The following is an 18,240-nucleotide window of genomic DNA, read 5'->3' as shown; positions in this document are numbered from 1 at the left end:
ATCAGCTTCCGGTGGTCAAGTACCAAAGTGCTTAGTAATCCACGTGAAAGTAGCACCGGCTGCGACTCTTTCCTTCTTCTTGTTTTCTGCTGCTGGTTCCGGAGGCTTCGGAGGAACCATACCGATAAGGGCATGCATCTGCGCGCGCCACCCATCGGAGTCGGTGCTCATACATAGAGGATTCCCATCGATAGGAAGACCGGTGATCATAGCAATATCCTGGAGCGTCACTGTCATCTCCTCGGTCCGTAGATGGAAACTATGTGTCTCCGGCCGCCAATGATCAATAAGCGCAGTGAGTGCTGGAGCATTGTTGGGTGGCGTCGACCGTCTGACCATATGAATGAAAGGGAGAAGTCCTGTCTCCCTTACATACGGTGTGTATCGCTCATCATAGTGCATCCACCCAAGGGTGACCCCGTGAGAACGAAGCTTCAAAGGTGCAAGCGCCTACAAACAAACAATTCATAACATTACATATGGGGCATTTGTGTTTGAAATAAATACGAAATTCATAAAACAGGCCACTTTCATTATTACCCGCTGCTCCACCGCCATAGCGTACGACCGGTGTTGTTTGTCCCAGTGATCATCGAGAAGCCAAACCATCCTAACAATTTTGAAAGAAAGCTTTCTTGTCAACACGATTATCTTTTCAATACAAATAAACTAAAGTACGCCTACTAGATGCAAAATACAAAGCATATGTATCCAAACCATTCTTGCCAATACAAATGTAATTTCAATAAACTAAACTAAGCCTACCTCATGCAAGATTCAATACAAATATCTTTTCCATATAAATAAAATGTCAACCTATGTATCCAAACTATATAAATAACATGTCAACCTATGTATCCAAACCACATTCTAGTCTAACAAGGGTTCCCCAAATCTAATACATGCAAGATTCAAACAAAAATTCCCTAAATCTAATACACACAAGATTCAAACAAGGGTTCCTCAAATCTCTGAAATAGCATACATTCTATGGATAGAAAGAAGGGGATCGGAGAAAAGTACCTTCTAGGATGGATTGGTGAAGGAATCCACGGGCCAAATCGTCAGATTTGAAGATTTTTTAAGAGGGGATTGAGAGGGGGAGAGGAGGAAGCCGCCGGCCGCCTATTCTGTAACTCCTCTGGAACGAATGGGTGGGGTGGGGGGCAGCGGGCGGCTGGCATCTAAGTCACAGTGCAGCGCCTGCGGGCCGGGCGCTGCACATTACGGTGCAGCGCCTAGCTCTGAGGCGCTGCACTGCTGGGTGCGGGCCCAGGGGCTGCCACGATGGACTGAGGTGCAACGCCCCCGAGCTAGGCGCTGCACCATAGGGTGTGGCGCCTGCGTGGCGGGCGCTACACAAAAGGGTCAGTGCTGTGAAATAGTTTCACGGGCAGTTCATTTTGTGAATTGATTTCGTCCACAGGTCAAAATAGTCAAAATTGCCTGCTGCCCCCGACGCCCAGCCTCGTGCGTACTTCATCAGGGTCAGCACCCTTGTTGGTGACCACTAGTGGGTGCAGGTATCGCATCCTATCAACTCCAGCAATGCATGTATTCCCCATGAATTTCCACACGCGTTAGTGGTAGATGGAGTAGTGTATATGATGTATGCGGTGGGAATGATCTTCTCGTGTGAGTTGTCGTCTGGTCACTTTGGCACTGTTGAGCTCCCGGAGCCGTTCAGCGTTGCCAACGACATGGACTACACGTTCTCCCTGCTTCCACTACTCCACCTATGCACACACACCCGCGTCCCCCGCGTCGCCCTCCCTGGCGGCGACGGGGGAACCCAGATCCGGCGCCTTACACCCTTCCCACCTCCCTCCCCACCTCGCCGCCACCGGAGGAATGGCCGGTGAAGCCGGCGCCGGCTCCCGGGATGGTGGCGGCGGGGCGAGACCGCTCCCTTTCGGTGGTGAGGGTTCGGATCTGAGGCGGCGGCCTCATTGGTGCGGACGGCGCTCCTCTGATGGCGGGGAGTGCTCGTCGGTGAGGTAGGCCGGATCCCCTCGGCTGCGCGGGCAGCGAGGTCCCGGTGGGCGCAGGTCATGGCGCGGGGAGGCCCCGGGCTCCCCTCGTCAGATCGAAGGCGATCCTGGTCTGCTCGTGATGCATGACCTCCGGTCGGCCTGGATCTCCAGCGTACACGCGCCTGCTGATGTTGTGGCTGGTTCGGTGGTGGAGGCAGGGCGCTTGGCCGGGGGAAACCCTTGGCCGCCGGTGGCGGTCACGGCGTCGATGGCGTCCCGGACGCCATTCCCTCCTTGGTGGCGGCGCCGAGGCTAAACCTCCCCTGCCTCCCCCCTTCCCCTGCACCCGGGTGAAAACCCTAGCCCCGGTGGCTAAGTGGTGGCGGTGCCACAGCGTCGTCACCTTCTTGAAGGCGCCGACTTGGGCATGGGGATGCTGGGTGTGCATGGCGAGCTTGTCTGGTTCCTGGTGGCGGCCCGCCTGACTACTGCGTCGCAGCTTCGGGCAGTGTCTCGGGGCTGCGGTGCTTCTCTTCCAGCCGTGTCTCCGATGGGGACCTCGCCCTTCCTCACCTTGTACATGTCGTGGTGGAGCAGTACTTCATCTCACTCATTGATGGCGGCGAAGATCGGCGGCATGACGTTGTGGAGGCTCGCCGCCCGATGCGTGGAGATGGACTCGCGCAGGAGGAGGTTGCTGTCTGGCGTCATGGTGACGTTGATGGCAGAGTGGCCAGTCAAGGTAGAAGCCTCAATATGATCTAAAGACGGACCTGTGGAAGATGGCGGTGACGACACACGAGTGCGTCTGATCGGATTGTGCCCCAGACCCGGTATGTGGCTCGGCTGGGGCTTCCGAATATGTTTCGGTTTCCGGCTTTTGATGTTAGGCTTAGGTGAGTGGTTTGGGTAGTGGCCCAGCTAGCACCCCTTCATCATTTTGGATAGAAGTAGCGGCATGTGTTGCCAAGATGGTGAATTCAGACTCATTGTTGTAATACTTTGTAATGTCATGAGAATAATCAATAAAGTAGCCGTATGCATCTCCCAGATGCAGAGGCCGGGGACATCCTCCTTTTCTAAAAAAAATGCATTCTTGGTCTTGTTGGCGCCATGTTGCAGCATTGGTCATGCGACATGGCCGTCCAAGAGAAGCGATGGATCCTTCATGGAAAGCATGATCTTGAGCAGATCATTGGTCGCGATATACCCCCATCATTTTGGGTTAAGATCATCGCTGGTGGGCCATACTACGTGGGGGATGAAGATTTTTATGCCATGAGGGTTAGAGCTGCAGGAGATAACGGATCTTATGCAATAATTACATTTGGTTTTAGTCCATGGATATACATAGTTGATCTGGGTTGTCGACAGGCAACAAGAGCACTTGACTCAATAAACCCGCGCTCCTTGTGTTCTGTCATCCCAGTCACCATGTCATGGCCCAAGTCATTCCCCCGCGCATAGTCAAATGCATGTCTTTTTCATGTTAGGTGCTTTCGAGCTTATAACTTGTCAGGATCCAGAAGAGTTTGTTTACCTTTGTCATGTAATTTTTTTATTATAGCTACGGCATGCAATGTCGTTGCTGAATGTAAGACAATCTAAGAATCTATGTAATATTAGCACTAAGGCAGTTTTCAGCTAGTCGAATTATTGTGTTTCGAATATGTTCATTCCTGTGGTGTTTTTTGTCTCAATATAGCGATGTAATTCAGTTTATTCTTTGACCAGTCAAAATTTTAGTTTTTTATATCCCTTTATGGCCTTACATAATGGGATTTGTTCGCTCAGAGATTTTAAAAGTAGTACAAAGAAAAGGTCGAAATAGCAGGCTGCAAAAAAAGTTCTAACACCAACATGCCAATTTAGAGTCTGATAGGGTTGCTTACGAGGTATTTAAAACCTCTTCGTCTGATACATTTTTCTAAAGAGGTGGGCCAAATATGATCTTACAAAAGACGTAGTAGATTAAGGAGCTGTTAGTCAAGCGTCCAGCTCGGCCATTTTTATAGGGTTTGCTGAGCACATTATTTCTCGCTCCACGTTGTTTCAATTGCCTTGACATTGATTTTGTAGTATTTATTAATTAGTAGTGCCTCACTAGGATGAACATGTATTTTCTTCTCCGCAAAAGAATGATTTTTCCATGGTTTTTCTGGGCTGTTTATTTTTCAGAAATTGTGACCTGCTGAATCCTTTTTCCCTTACTGCACACATGCACTTCATTTTAATTTTGTGTGCACTTCCCAACTTGTTAGTGCCATCGTACCATGTTTGTTAGCATGCTTTACTTATTATTTGGGCACCTTGGGGTAACATCTTGCCAATGTTTGCTCAGAATCGTGAATACATGTTCAAAAGCACTCAAAATCATATTACCTTTCATTATGTTGGAAGGAAAAAATCTTTAAAACTGGATATATGTTTCTTTACCCTGGAAAAGCACCAGTTCAGCAGTTGATTTTTCCAAATACATGTCCTCAGTATAGTAGTTTTGCAGGATATAGGCAACGATCGGTACTTGATAGAAGACATGACAAGGCTCCCTGACTTACATGCTTGACCCTGACTGTGATGTCAAACGAACATTGCTTTGGCGCCAACTCATTCCACATTCTGGAAGTGTGCACTCGTGTAAGAACGTTGACACTTAAAACTATCCTTAATTTGTTTATATCTTTTTAAAGCACTTATAATGCTTGAGTTATCAGGTTAGTCACATAAAACAATACACACTAGCACTTTCAGGCATACCTAGACTTGATTGCCAGTTGCTCTACTCTAGGTGTTCGTTTAATACTTATACCTTGTCTTCAAACTTTAACCGTGGAATTTATATGGCTCATGTAAGTGCTAATACTTTCATCTTCAAGTTTAGCAAAGTGACGTACTATTTATTTTCTAATGTATGTGAGGATATATGGTGCTTTATTGCCTGGCAGGCTCAATCTTGATGACACAATTAGAGTAAGTACTTGGAGAAAATTTTATTAGTTAATTACGATATCTTTTTTAAGAGGTTTCATTGACAGTGAAGTCCAAAGGTAGAGCTGAACATTATCATGACTAAGAATTTGTGTGACTTCTATAATAGTGTTTGTCGTACCTGCATCTCTTTCACAGAACAAACATATTTTTTGTAGTATCCTAACTTCAAACTATTTCCCGGTGTTCTTTTGTAAATTGTGTTGATGCATGTCGAAGTACTCAGGCAGTTTGATAATTTATTATTTCATCTCTTTTTTGCCATGAAATGTCTCGGTTAATCTTACAAAGTTGATATTCTACTCACTTCAGGCACAGACTTCATGCCCATCGAGTTGCATTTGTGATCAGCCAACACACTGGAAAACTGAGAAACTTGTGCTCGATCGCCTCCAAGAAGTAGAAATTAGTGAACTATCATGATTTTGTGCAACGGTTATTCAGTTGGGCAACAGCCTTAAAAAAGTTGACAATATCTTTTCATCACTTGATCACGAAATCTAGGCCAAGGGGTTGTGCCAGATGTTACGAAGCTTGTCCACATTGGAACTAGGTATCGAATTTTATGTGCACCGCTGCTTGGTGGGGAAAGTTTTGTATGTTGCTGGAGATTAAAACACTGATTTATCAATTCTCTTCGCAAGCTTCTGGTTTGTGTGGTCTTGTTGTTCGCATGCTCAGGAGTCAGGAGTGGTGACGAATTCATGTTGTGAGAATATGTCGATGCTGTTGAGACTGTCTTTCTAGAATGTGTGTTTATCTCTGTAATCTGTATGAAACTATGGATTCTAATTAATTTGCTAAAATAGTAGCAGCTTACCCTGATTTCTAATGATGCTGAGAGCATTTGTTAGGTGGGGCGCATTGCTGTTTATTAGTTGAATGGTGATTTCTGCTGAATTTCTGTTATTGTAATGGTATATGGGACTGTTAAGTTCATTCTTTTGATATCATTTGCTGGAATGTGTAAAGGTATAGCTCTTTCATGATTTGAACCTTGCACCGGTAGGGTTTCCACAACACTATGTATGATCTAAACAATGGGTCACTACAAGAAATATGTCAACTTATTTCCTTCTTTTAGAGACCCCAGCTGAATTGGTCGTAAATTCACGGCCATTTCGCTTGGAAGGGCTCAAACCCTGAAATTGCACCAAATGGTCACAAATCAAACATGAGGCGTCAATGACCTTATTTCTACCTGATTACGACCAATATAAATGGTCATGAGGTTGTGAACGTGGATGCATTGATACTTATTGCTATGACAAGGCGCCACCTCATCAGTTTTGCCTATGTGTCATGTCCATGTGTCAATTTTTGCCCTAGGTTGTGAAGCAACCTATATTTCTGTCATTCCCAAAATTCCCAAAAAATTAGGCATTCTTTACTATCCAAATCATTGCCTCATGACAATATTCAACTCCATTTGACTGGTAAATCTTCCTCGGCAAATTTCCAAAGTTTTTGTTCAGCTCGAACTGTTGTGAAGGAAGTACTCGCTAGGCATATCCTAATGAGCTGAATTTTTGCCACATCTTCTATATTCCCAAATCATAGCTCTCCACAAAATTTGAGCCTCATCTAACAATACATGTAAGTGTGGCTTCAACATTCATATTTCTGTCCAGTGTGGTACGTTGCAAAGCAAGTGACACCTAGGCTCCTCCATTTGAGCTGCAAATTTTCCAAGATAGTGTCCTTAGTAGATGATCATCCTCGGCCAAAACTCAAGCCCATTGACCATGTGCATTTCCCGTACCACTAATCAAACACTTGGGTGCTAATTCATGTTTGAGCTCGGTTCAGTCTCCTCGTGAGATTCTTCTATTGCCTTCTTCTTCCTGACACCTAAAAGGGGAGTGCCCAACCCACTAGACATGCCTAGGCCGCCCAGAACGCGTGGCAACACCACGGTCACGCGGTGACCACGCGGCGGGCATGCGAGTCTACGCGCTTTGGAGTTGGGGCCCTGGGCCACAACCCAAACCTCAACGTATCGCTACCAGACCATGTATTTCTGATTAAATAGATACTTTTCTACCTAGAAATTAGTTTTTGAAAAAATAAAGAGCAAACTATGAGGCAGCTGCAGTTCAAATTTGTCCCGCTTCCTACTAAATCAGGAGAAATTTGTCTTTTTCACCAGAGGTGGATAAAAACTTTTGGCACCCAACCATTTTGTCAATTGTGCATTAAACATGGCCTAGTATTTTATAAAATTGATTTGGTCCAATTTTGCAACAAATATATGGTAGGTCCTTCACAAAAAAACTCATTTTGGGCACTCGAAAAATGGAAAATTGATTTTTTGTCCAAAGAAAATGAAAACTCCCTTAGGAAACATTGTTTGCCATTCCAATATACACCCTTGTGCATAATATGAGATCATTTAAACAAACTATACCATTAATGTGGCCATAAGATTGATCATTTGGCTTGAAAGCCATAAATCTTTAGAGATGATAGCTCATTTCTGAGAACATTTTTAAAAAATAATTGTCGTATTACAAGTTTGTTATTTTTCCTGGGAACTTGGCCACATATAATGACATAATGCAAAGGTTTTCCATTTTTTTGATTTTTTTGAATTTTTTATGCGTGTTTCAAAATGCGGTCAAAACGGCGGGAATGACCGTTCCTAGCTAGTGGTTGAATATTGGAAAACTTTTGATGTTTCTCTGATTAAATAGGTACTTATGTACCTAGAAATGATTTTTGAAAAAAATAAAGAGCAAACTATGAGGCATCCGCAGTTCTAATTCGACCCGCTTCGAGCTGAATCGACGAAAATTTGTCTTTTTCACCAGAGGTGGATCAAAACTTTTTACACCCAACCATTTGGTCAATTGTGCATTAAATATGGCCTAGTATTTTAGAAAAATGATTTGGTCCAATTTTACAACAATTATTTGGGAGGTCCTTCACAAAAAAAACCTCTTTTTGGGCACTCGAAAAATAGAAAATGGTTTTTTCGTCCAAAGAAAATGAAAACTTCCTTAGGCAACGTTGTTTGCCATTCTAATATGCACCCTTGTGCACAATATGAGATCGTTTGAACAAACTATGCCATGCATGTGGCCATAAGATTGATCATTTGGCTTGAAAGCCATTGATCTCCACACGTGATAGCTCGTTTCTGAGAACACGTTTTTAAAATAATTACTGTATTACAAGTATGTTATTTGTCCTGGAAACTTGGTCACATATGATGACACAATGCGAAGGTTTTCCAATTTTTTGAATTTTTTATGCCCGTTTCAAAATGCGGTCAAAACGGCGGGCTTGACCGTTCCTAACTAGTTGTTGAATTTTGGAGACCTTTTGATGTTTCTCTGATTAAATAGATACTTATGTACCTAGAAATGATTTTTGAAAAAAATAAAGAGCAAACTACGAGGTAGCTACAGTTCAAATTTGACCCGCTTCTTACTGAATCGGCGAAAATCTGTCTTTTTCACGAGAGGTGGATAAAAGTTTTTTGACACCCAACCATTTGGTAAATTGTGCGTTAAATATGGCCTAATATTTTAGAAAAATGATTTGGTCCAATTTTGCAACAAATATTTGGTAGGCCCTTCACAATTAAACCCATTTTGGGCACTCGAAAAATGGAAAATTGAGTTTTCGTCTAAAGAAAATGAAACCTTTCTTAGGCATAAAAGTAGAATAAAGTAGAATAAAAACAAAAGAAAAAACACAATTATATGTGCTCTATTCCCATTGATGGAATTCGTTGTCACACGGATCGATGACATGGCACCCATCCATCCATCCATTTATGTACAGGAAAAAAATGTAAAAGAAAACCCCACCCGCATCCACCTACCCAAACCCTACCCAGATCCCATCGCACCCCTCCTTCCCCATCTCCTTGCCGCCACCATCGACGGCGCTCCCCTCGATCCCTCCCACCGTCGTCTCCCTCCCTCAGATCGAGCTCCCCCTCCCCTCTCCCTCCCACCTCTCGAAGCTCCCGCGTCCCACTGCCGTGCACCGTGCTCCTCTCGCTGCGCCCCGTGCAGCCGTCGACGCGCGTGACGAGAAGGATTCTCGCGCCGCCTCTGCTTCCGCAGGGGCGCCTCGCCGTCGGCTGCCGCGCGAGCGCGCTTGCCTCATCGCCGATGTTGCCTCGCGCGTGCCCCGTCTTCGCGTGCCACGCCGCCACTGCCTTCCAGAAGCTCGACGCCGTCGGTGAGTCCCCCCTCTTTGTGGTCTCCCTGCTTTGGAACCTTGCAGTGCTGATTAGTTGTGGCTTTGCGCGATTGACTGAATAACTGAATGTTGGTCGTTTGTCGCGCGCGCGGGCATCGGTGCGGGAGGAGGAGGATGCCTTCAGGTCGGCGGCTGCGGCTGCAGCGGGGAACACGCTGCTGCCCCTCCAGCGCTGCATCTTCTCCGACCACCTCACGCCGGTGCTGGCTCGTCCGGGAGGACGACCGCTAGGCGCCCAGCTTCCTCTTCGAGTCTGTCGAGCACGCCTCCGAGGGCACCAATGTGGTTCATCCCTGCCCTTACCCAGACAGCCTAAGTAGGTACCTGTAGAAAGAAGTAGTCCTTGTGGATCTGTCTTTCTCAAGTAGCACTAGCCTGCATATGTGTTGGTTTGATTTCGAGCCTGTAGCATGAACTCATTGTATTGGTCTCTAGTCTGTTCATATTTGCATGTTGATCACCATGTTGTTATAGTTAGTTTAGATGCTACCTCGCCGGATAAATCTCATGATATTTCTCGATTGTACCGTTACTAACTAAAGTTTGTAGTATCCTGCAATTGTTAGTTCGATTGGTAAACTTTGTGAATTATCTGTCATCATCTAGGGCCAGTTCTTTTAGCGGCTTAAAAAATAAGCCATCTCCTTCCCAGATTTTTTTCATAAGCTGCCTCCCTCATTCATTGAGGCTTCTTGACTAGTTATAGGATAACTAATATAGAAGCCTCAAAAAAATTGGTAGCGGCTTATTTTTTAAGCTGAGGAGAGGCGGCTTATTTTTTAAGCCGCCCAAAAGAACTGAGCCCTAGTATAGAGATGTATAATATGCTCTAGTCTTGTTAGCAAATTGGAGAGGCAAAAAGTTGTTGGGTCGAACTGGCGTGTTGCTCTTTGATGTACTGACTTGTGTTGCCTGCTGAGTGTTGACGGTGTTTCGGGGGATTGATTAATATCTCGCTGGTTGTTTTTTGCTTCTTCAGGGGATTAATCCAGATCCTCGGGGTCATCGGTGGTGGCAGCCCTCCCTGACATCGTCAGCTGCACCGGCTCGTCGAAGGACGCGATGAGCGGACGCAGAGATGCACCACACGCCCGACTACTTGGTATAATGCAAATATTAGGTTCATTTTGTTTCATGCCATTTCATCTATCTAGCTGCACATCGTGCATGGTATCTAGCAATGTAATCCCATTCCATGTGTCCTTCACATCATCTAGTTAGTGAGACAAGAGGTGCAGAAGCATAACAATAAAAAAGCCCAGTCAATCTCTTACACTACAGTATGTCATGTCAGTATACAACCCCAACATGCAACATGCAGTAGCCCAGTGTGGCTGTCTGCATGATCCATCACATGGCCACCCTAAGCAAATGTAGAGAACACACTTCCAGACTAATCAATCATGCATGCCCATATCATTTGCTTTGTTTAATCTTTCTCAGTTTAGCTTTCTGAGACCACCCTAAGTTTGTTATTTTTCCTGTGATTTGCAGAAGATAGAATCTGGACGCCCTTCCCTGGTCGACGACACCCTTCCCTGGTCGATCATCAAGGTGGCGGCGCGGACGGCGATCGGGTTCGTCGTCATGGGGTTCGTCGGCTTCTTCGTCAAGCTCATCTTCATTCCCATCAACAACATCATCGTCGGCTCCGGCTAGGTGCGAACGCGGCTTCTCCGAACCCGTCTCCCTCTTGTTTGCAAAGTTTAGTTAGACTTGGGTCCTGTTGTCTCGTGCTGTGATCTGTTGGTTCTGCGGTGTGCGCGCACAGTCCTGCGATCTGACCAATATTTAGTAAGCTAGATTTTAGTAGATCCTTTTTTCCTCCAAATAGACCTGCCAATTTCTACCTTGTTAGGAGATTTCGGATGAGTCAAGGGTAATCAGCTGTGGGGAACTTGGGTCATGCTTAAGTCATTGCCGCTAGTTGCCTCTGCAGGACGAATTGGGGGCATAGGCTGGTTCCTCACCACACAATTTGGGAAAAGAGGAGCTTTTGCAATGTTTCGCTGTTTCTGCACATACCACCAGCTTGCCCAAGTTGGTGTCGATTCAGTGCATCTAAATTGGCACCTACCGAGTAGACATGTTACATAACAACTTTTGTCCATGGTTCGTGCTATGTGTCAATGTATTCTTCATTCTTAAATGCACATCTGTTCATGCATGGCCAGCTTTATGTATTCACAACATAAAGTTGATCTATACACGCATGCCAAGCTTTTGTAAAATAAGAAAATAGGTAGGAGTCAAAATATTGTAGGACACGTGTTATGCAGTGTTGATCTATACTTTAATGCACCTGTGTTCACGCATGGCCAGCTTTATGTAGCAGTGTCGCGTGTGACCTCAAAAAAGGCTTTGAAAATCCTGATTGAAAATGAAGATGGTACTACTGATTCTCAGACCAGGAACATTGTGTTTCCTGAGCTCTTCCAATCCATTTCTTAGAATCCATGCTGGTGGTGTCTTCTACAATATGTGCATTATTCTATTTACCATGTTCGCTATGGCTGACCAGTCTGTTCTAGCTGTTTCATGTGGTCGGCTGATATGTGTGGTGTCAACTGCCATTTCTTTGCTAGCTGATGTCAATAGTCTTTTGGTTCATACAGCTTAGTGCCTCATATATGAATGCTCTTTCTGGGTTTTTCAATTTCTCTTCCCCTATCTTTTGCTGACTACACTGATTATATGCCGGTTCTACACCGATGCTCTTTTTTTATGCTGGTCCTATGTCATGGGTGTTAATATCTACTACCTATTTACTGCTTGTTGTGCAAAATCTTTTGGTTATTGTAAATCATTCCCTGCTGTATAAAGTTTGGTTTTAGTCTGTTGCATTTTGTTGGTTCCTATCATGTCAATGTATACAACAATATGCTTTCTTGGTGGCCATTTGTGCTTCACATTTTTTGGGCATGCTACTTCTCTAATGAGTGGGTGCATCTCTTCTTTGTTTTATCATTCTATATTGTTTTCCTAACCTTTTTGGTATTCTGCTTTCTCCTTGCAGATGGCAAGCACCATTTTGTTGGTTCCTGTCTTGCCAAATGTCTACAGCAATGTGTGCGTCCTTTGTCTCATCTGTGGCATTACTGTAGGGAAACTCATAATGGGCCTATCAAGCATACTGACCTTGTGATGATAGATAAAGAGGTTGATTTCAGTGCCATTCTGATAAATATATTTTTAGCCCTATGAATTGAAAAATGAGTGCTTCTTGGTTGTTTCTGTTGTTGGTCCAGAAGATTCTTGGTGCTTTTAGTGCAGTACTATACTATGCTCCTTGGCACTTCTTGCTGTGTTAACTAAATGGTTTAGTCCTGCGCTTCAAAGAAGCAGTTTTAACTAAATGTAATGAACTAATTAAGTGCCTTCTTTTATTCTTGGCTAATCCTTTGGTTTTATCGCATGCTACATTCTACTCTCTCCGTTCCTAAATATAAGTCTTTCTAGACATCTCAAATGGGCTACAACATACGGTACCACTCTAATAAGTCCAGGCACTATAAACCCTATGAACATAATAATGATACTATGCATGCTATGAGTAAAGTGCTCTATTTTCTTGCGTCACCTTGTATGAATGAGTATATCGTCTTAACTATCTGGGGAACAAAAATCATTGTATTAGCTGAATTTGTGTTATCTTTCTAAAGAACTTGTCCTTTTTTTTAATGTTCTGTTCATAATATATTGGCTCCAGTGTTTTGATTCTTCTCTTCTGATTCATGTAACAGGGCGATGGCTGAAGGCATGATGATAGTTCTATTGTTGTCCTAGTGTAGCGAAGGTAGCCTAGTCAACTATGGTCGCGTAGTTAGTCATGCATACAGTTTCATCTGACTGGAGCAAGAGCCCAGTTTGTGTTGATTGTCAATTCTCATTGTGATTGTCCCTATATCTGTGTGACCGATTGTATTTGTATCTGTGTTGTAACTGTGTCATGACAGAAGGAGCCCAGTATATCTGTATGACTGATATAACTGATTGATTCTCGTTGTTGTTATTTGAAATGTTACTTGTGTTTTCTGTCTATTCTTATTTAAACATGGTTATTTATTTCTGTCAAACTGTAATCTGAATAATATGATGCTACCAAAAGGGTCCCACTTTAATAGAACCTAGCAACCAGGACCCGTCTAATTAGTGGACCCTTCTTTTGGGGAAAAAAACTAAATTCGTTTAGACAAAAAGGCCACAACCCAACAATAAAAAGGCCGCAATGTTGGGCTTGGCCCATGAACCCAACCAAAAATTGACAGACGGGAAAAAAAACAAATAGGCTGAATTGTTGGGCTCGGCCCATGTAAAACACCGAATCGGACCGGGCTAATTCTTGTGCCACATCAGCTTACCACGCTGGATGCCTACGTGGTCTGGAGAGGTTGCTTGTGACCAAAAATTTGGTCGTGGAACCAACGACCTTTTACAAAAGGTCAATAATTTCAGTTTACGACCGCCAGCTTTTGACCTTCTGGTTTTGGTCACAAAAAGGTCGCAAATGAAAAACTATGACCTTTCAGAGACCAATAGTGAGGGTCACAAGTTGACATATTTCTTGTAGTGGGTGAAAATATTTGTTGGAGCATTTGTTTCAAACAAATGATTTTTGTCGTAAGATATTTCTAATATTTAAGTGTGTGTGATGTATTTTAGACAGTACTGTCTCAATATTGTGTGCCCGATTGTTAATGAAATTAACAAAATATTTAAAATTATAATGAAAATGTACAATCTCCAATAATACAGTGGGTATTAATATTTATATTTGTTAAGACGTGCGTTGCACGTGCCGCTTACTAGTTCAACTAGAAATCAGGGTAAGCTGCTACTATTTTAGCAAATTAATTAGAATCCATAGTTTCATACAGATTACAGAGATAAACACACATTCTAGAAAGACAGTCTCAACAGCATCGACATATTCTCACAACATGAATTCGTCACCACTCCTGACTCCTGAGCATGCGAACAACAAGACCACACAAACCAGAAGCTTGCGAAGAGAATTGATAAATCAGTGTTTTAATCTCCAGCAACATACAAAACTTTCCCCACCAAGCAGCGGTGCACATAAAATTCGATACCTAGTTCCAATGTGAACAAGCTTCGTAACATCTGGCACAACCCGTTGGCCTAGATTTCGCGATCAAGTGATGAAAAGATATTGTCAACTTTTTTAAGGCTGTTGCCCAACTGAATAACTGTTGCACAAAATCATGATAGTTCACTAATTTCTACTTCTTGGAGGCGATCGAGCACAAGTTTCTCAGTTTTCCAGTGTGTTGGCTGATCACAAATGCAACTCGATGGGCATGGAGTCTGTGCCTGAAGTGAGTAGAATATCAACTTTGTAAGATTAACCGATACATTTCATGACAAAAAAGAGATGAAATAATAAATTATCAAACTGCCTGAGTACTTCGACATGCATCAGCACAATTTACAAAAGAACACCGGGAAATAGTTTGAAGCTAAGGTACTATAGAAAATATGTCTATTCTGTGAAAGAGATGCAGGTACGACAAACACTATTATAGAAGTCACACAAATTCTTAGTCATGATAATGTTCAGCTCTACCTTTGGACTTCACTGTGAATGAAACCTCTTAAAAAATATATCGTAACTAATAAAATTTTCTCCAAGTACTTACTCTAATTGTGTCATCAAGATTGAGCCTGCCAGGCAATAAAGCACCATATATCCTCACATACATTAGAAAATAAATAGTATGTCACTTTGCTAAACTTGAAGATGAAAGTATTAGCACTTACATGAGCCATATAAATTCCACGGTTAAAGTTTGAAGACAAGGTATTAGTATTAAACGAACACCTAGAGTAGAGCAACTGGCAATCAAGTCTAGGTATGCCTGAAAGTGCTAGTGTGTATTGTTTTATGTGACTAACCTGATAACTCAAGCATTATAAGTGCTTTAAAAGGATATAAACAAATTAAGGATAGTTTTAAGTGTCAACGTTCTTACACCAGTGCACACTTTCAGAATGTGGAATGAGTTGGCGCCAAAGCAATGTTCGTTTGACATCACAGTCAGGGGCAAGCATGTAAGTCAGGGAGCCTTGTCATGTCTTCTATCAAGTACCGATCGTTGCCTATATCCTGCAAAACTACTATACTAAGGACATGTATTTGGAAAAATCAACTGCTGAACTGGTGCTTTTCCAGGGTAAAGAAACATATATCCAGTTTTAAAGATTTTTTTCCTTCCAACATAATGAAAGGTAATATGATTTCGAGTGCTTTTGAACATGTATTCATGATTCTGAACAAACATTGGCAAGATGTTACCCCAAGGTGCCCAAATAATAAGTAAAGCATGCTAACAAACATGGTACGATGGCACTAACAAGTTGGGAAGTGCACACAAAATTAAAATGAAGCGCATGTGTGCAGTAAGGGAAAAAGGATTCAGCAGGTCACAATTTCTGAAAAATAAACAGCCCGGAAAAACCATTGAAAAATCATTCTTTTGCGGAGAAGAAAATACATGTTCATCCTAGTGAGGCACTACTAATTAATAAATACTACAAAATCAATAACTGATAATAATGTAGTAATAATGAACTAACGATTTTCATTTAGCACATGAACATATAGTTTATTTGTTGTATTGAAGGGAGGATATTTCCTTTGCCGAGAGGAATCACTAACCTATGCAAACTTCTTATGCAAATAAGTATATATTAAAACACTAATAACACTACATAGAACAACCTGAAAGACATTGAGCTCCACACCGCCGAGAGCTCCATCCCTGTGGTGGTAAAAAGATATAAAAAAGATGCAGAAGATAAACATTGTTTAATTAAATATTTCCATGGACAAATCACCAACATTATACAGAAGGTAACATACTTATATACTGATATATATATATGGGATAAAATGAAACCATGCTTGCCAGAATAGAGTTTAGGAGATGATGGGCAATGGCAACAGCTTAATGTATCTGTATAACAAGATGAAATTTGTACCACTATTCACACCTTCTCATTAATGACAAAAACATGATTATCATCGCAACTACGCCACCGTTTCATATCGGAACACAAGATGAAATAAATGGAAGATGGGAAGTACCTGTCAACATCTCCCTTACTCATAATATTATGCTTCCTCTCTCTGTCCTTCCCTTCTCCAGATTCTTTTCATCAAACTAACACCTTGAAGGAGAAAATCAACCAAGCAAACCAGTCAAGAGAAGCAAAATATAAAAACATGAATAAACCTTATCTCACTTCAATGCAAATCTAGGATACTTGTGGGCACCGAGGCGCTGATTATGCTGCTACTCGTTGGACTGCTCAATGCAAATTACCTAGAAGGTTCAACTTTGGTGGTCCTGAGAGCAAATACCTTGTCTGGATATAATAATTGTAGGGACAAACCTGAAAACCTTTTTTTTGCGGGTAACCTGAAAACTTTATTAGTTGCCCCTGATGCACCGTAAGGCCTTCTAGTGTTAGCTCGAACATCCCAACAGTATGGACATGTAAATCAGGTGCCAACATGAAAATATAGAGGAAGATTCCATACATTTTTGTAGGTGAAGAAAAAAAATTCTAGTTAGTAGTTGCTGCAAGTACATTTGTATTGAAACATTCTAGATACAGTATGATATATCAATCCAGTAAAAGTGGTGACAAGTCTATACATTTTTCACCATTGTGTAAATAGTAAGATATTTGGTCAAGATAACATATCATTACAAAACTCAGTCCCAAAAGTGAGATCATCCTTCTGCATATTTGCACGATAATCACATTATAGTCAGACTATGGAAAATTTATTTGCATGCCAAAATCATACAATTAGATGGCATATATTGACACATTTGTTCAGGGTGTCTTATTTTTATAAAAAGTAGTACAGATATGCTAATGCCGCTATCGTTCTTCTCTTGTAAGCAGGCACCTTCTAATGGATGTCATGGAAACTTGTTTTCCAAAATGCCTTCAGAAGGATAAAAGATTGACATGGAAACTTATTTTATAAAATGCCTCCAGAAGGATACATGAAGTACAGATGTAAAAATCTCTGTTGTTTAAATTGACATGTTATTAATGACGTTGAAGTTGGGACATAAAATATTTATGTTACCCAATCCTCTAGCAAATAAGAAAATTTTAGTGTGTCTTGCACAATGACTTCTCGAACCCAGTGCTGGTAGGCGTGCTTGGCTAGAAGGTATGTAAAAGTATAAATGAAAATAAATACACTCTCCTACTTGTTTTATATAATGCAATCATCAAAAGCATATTGGTGAATAGCAAAAAAACATATTGGTTCACGAATAGGAGTTAATCTGAAGCATGTGTGTTGTTCTTAACTTATCTCTAGCTGCCCTCTCCTCCTCCCAGTTGCTCGGTTGATATCCTCTTTCAGAAGCACATTAATTAGAAGGAACAAAATTGAGTTTGAAGGAGAACCATATTTTAAGAAGAAAAGAACAACAGATATTCAGTATAAGTTAAATTTAGTAGCTTCAGAAAAATATGCGATTGATACACGTCATTTTGGGTCGTGCTTAGAACAATAGCAATTACAATTTAAGATTGCTTATTGTGCCACTGAATTTCCCTAAAGCCAAATTGGCAATGGATGTCAGATTGCATGTACATTAGAGAATAGGTGAAAGCATCTTACAAGGAATACCTGTACCTGTGCATTATGGAGTTGTGCACCTCAACCGGAGATTAATTTGTGAAGGGTTGTAGAGAGAACGAATGCCCAAGAACTAAGGACAAAGGAAGATTTTCTTATAGATGAGTGCAACCACTGATGCACAAAAGATCGACCGAAGGACATGAATCGGCAGCCGCTCCTGCCTGCGTCCACGTCCCCAGCGACGGCAGCACCTGCTAGCTCTTGAACATAATAGGAGTCTAATCTTTCTCTCATAGATGTATTTCTGGAAGCAATAATAGAATATTGCTCACTGATTATGCTTAAGAAATAAAAATGGTCCAATCTGACTAACTAAACAGTAGCTCTTCCTGGCTATTATGCACCACCATATGTGAAGTCGACATACCC

Source organism: Triticum dicoccoides, chromosome 3A, assembly GCF_002162155.2.
Source record: "Triticum dicoccoides isolate Atlit2015 ecotype Zavitan chromosome 3A, WEW_v2.0, whole genome shotgun sequence".
Taxonomy (NCBI): domain Eukaryota; kingdom Viridiplantae; phylum Streptophyta; class Magnoliopsida; order Poales; family Poaceae; genus Triticum; species Triticum dicoccoides.
Note: the sequence above shows the minus strand (reverse complement) of the source record.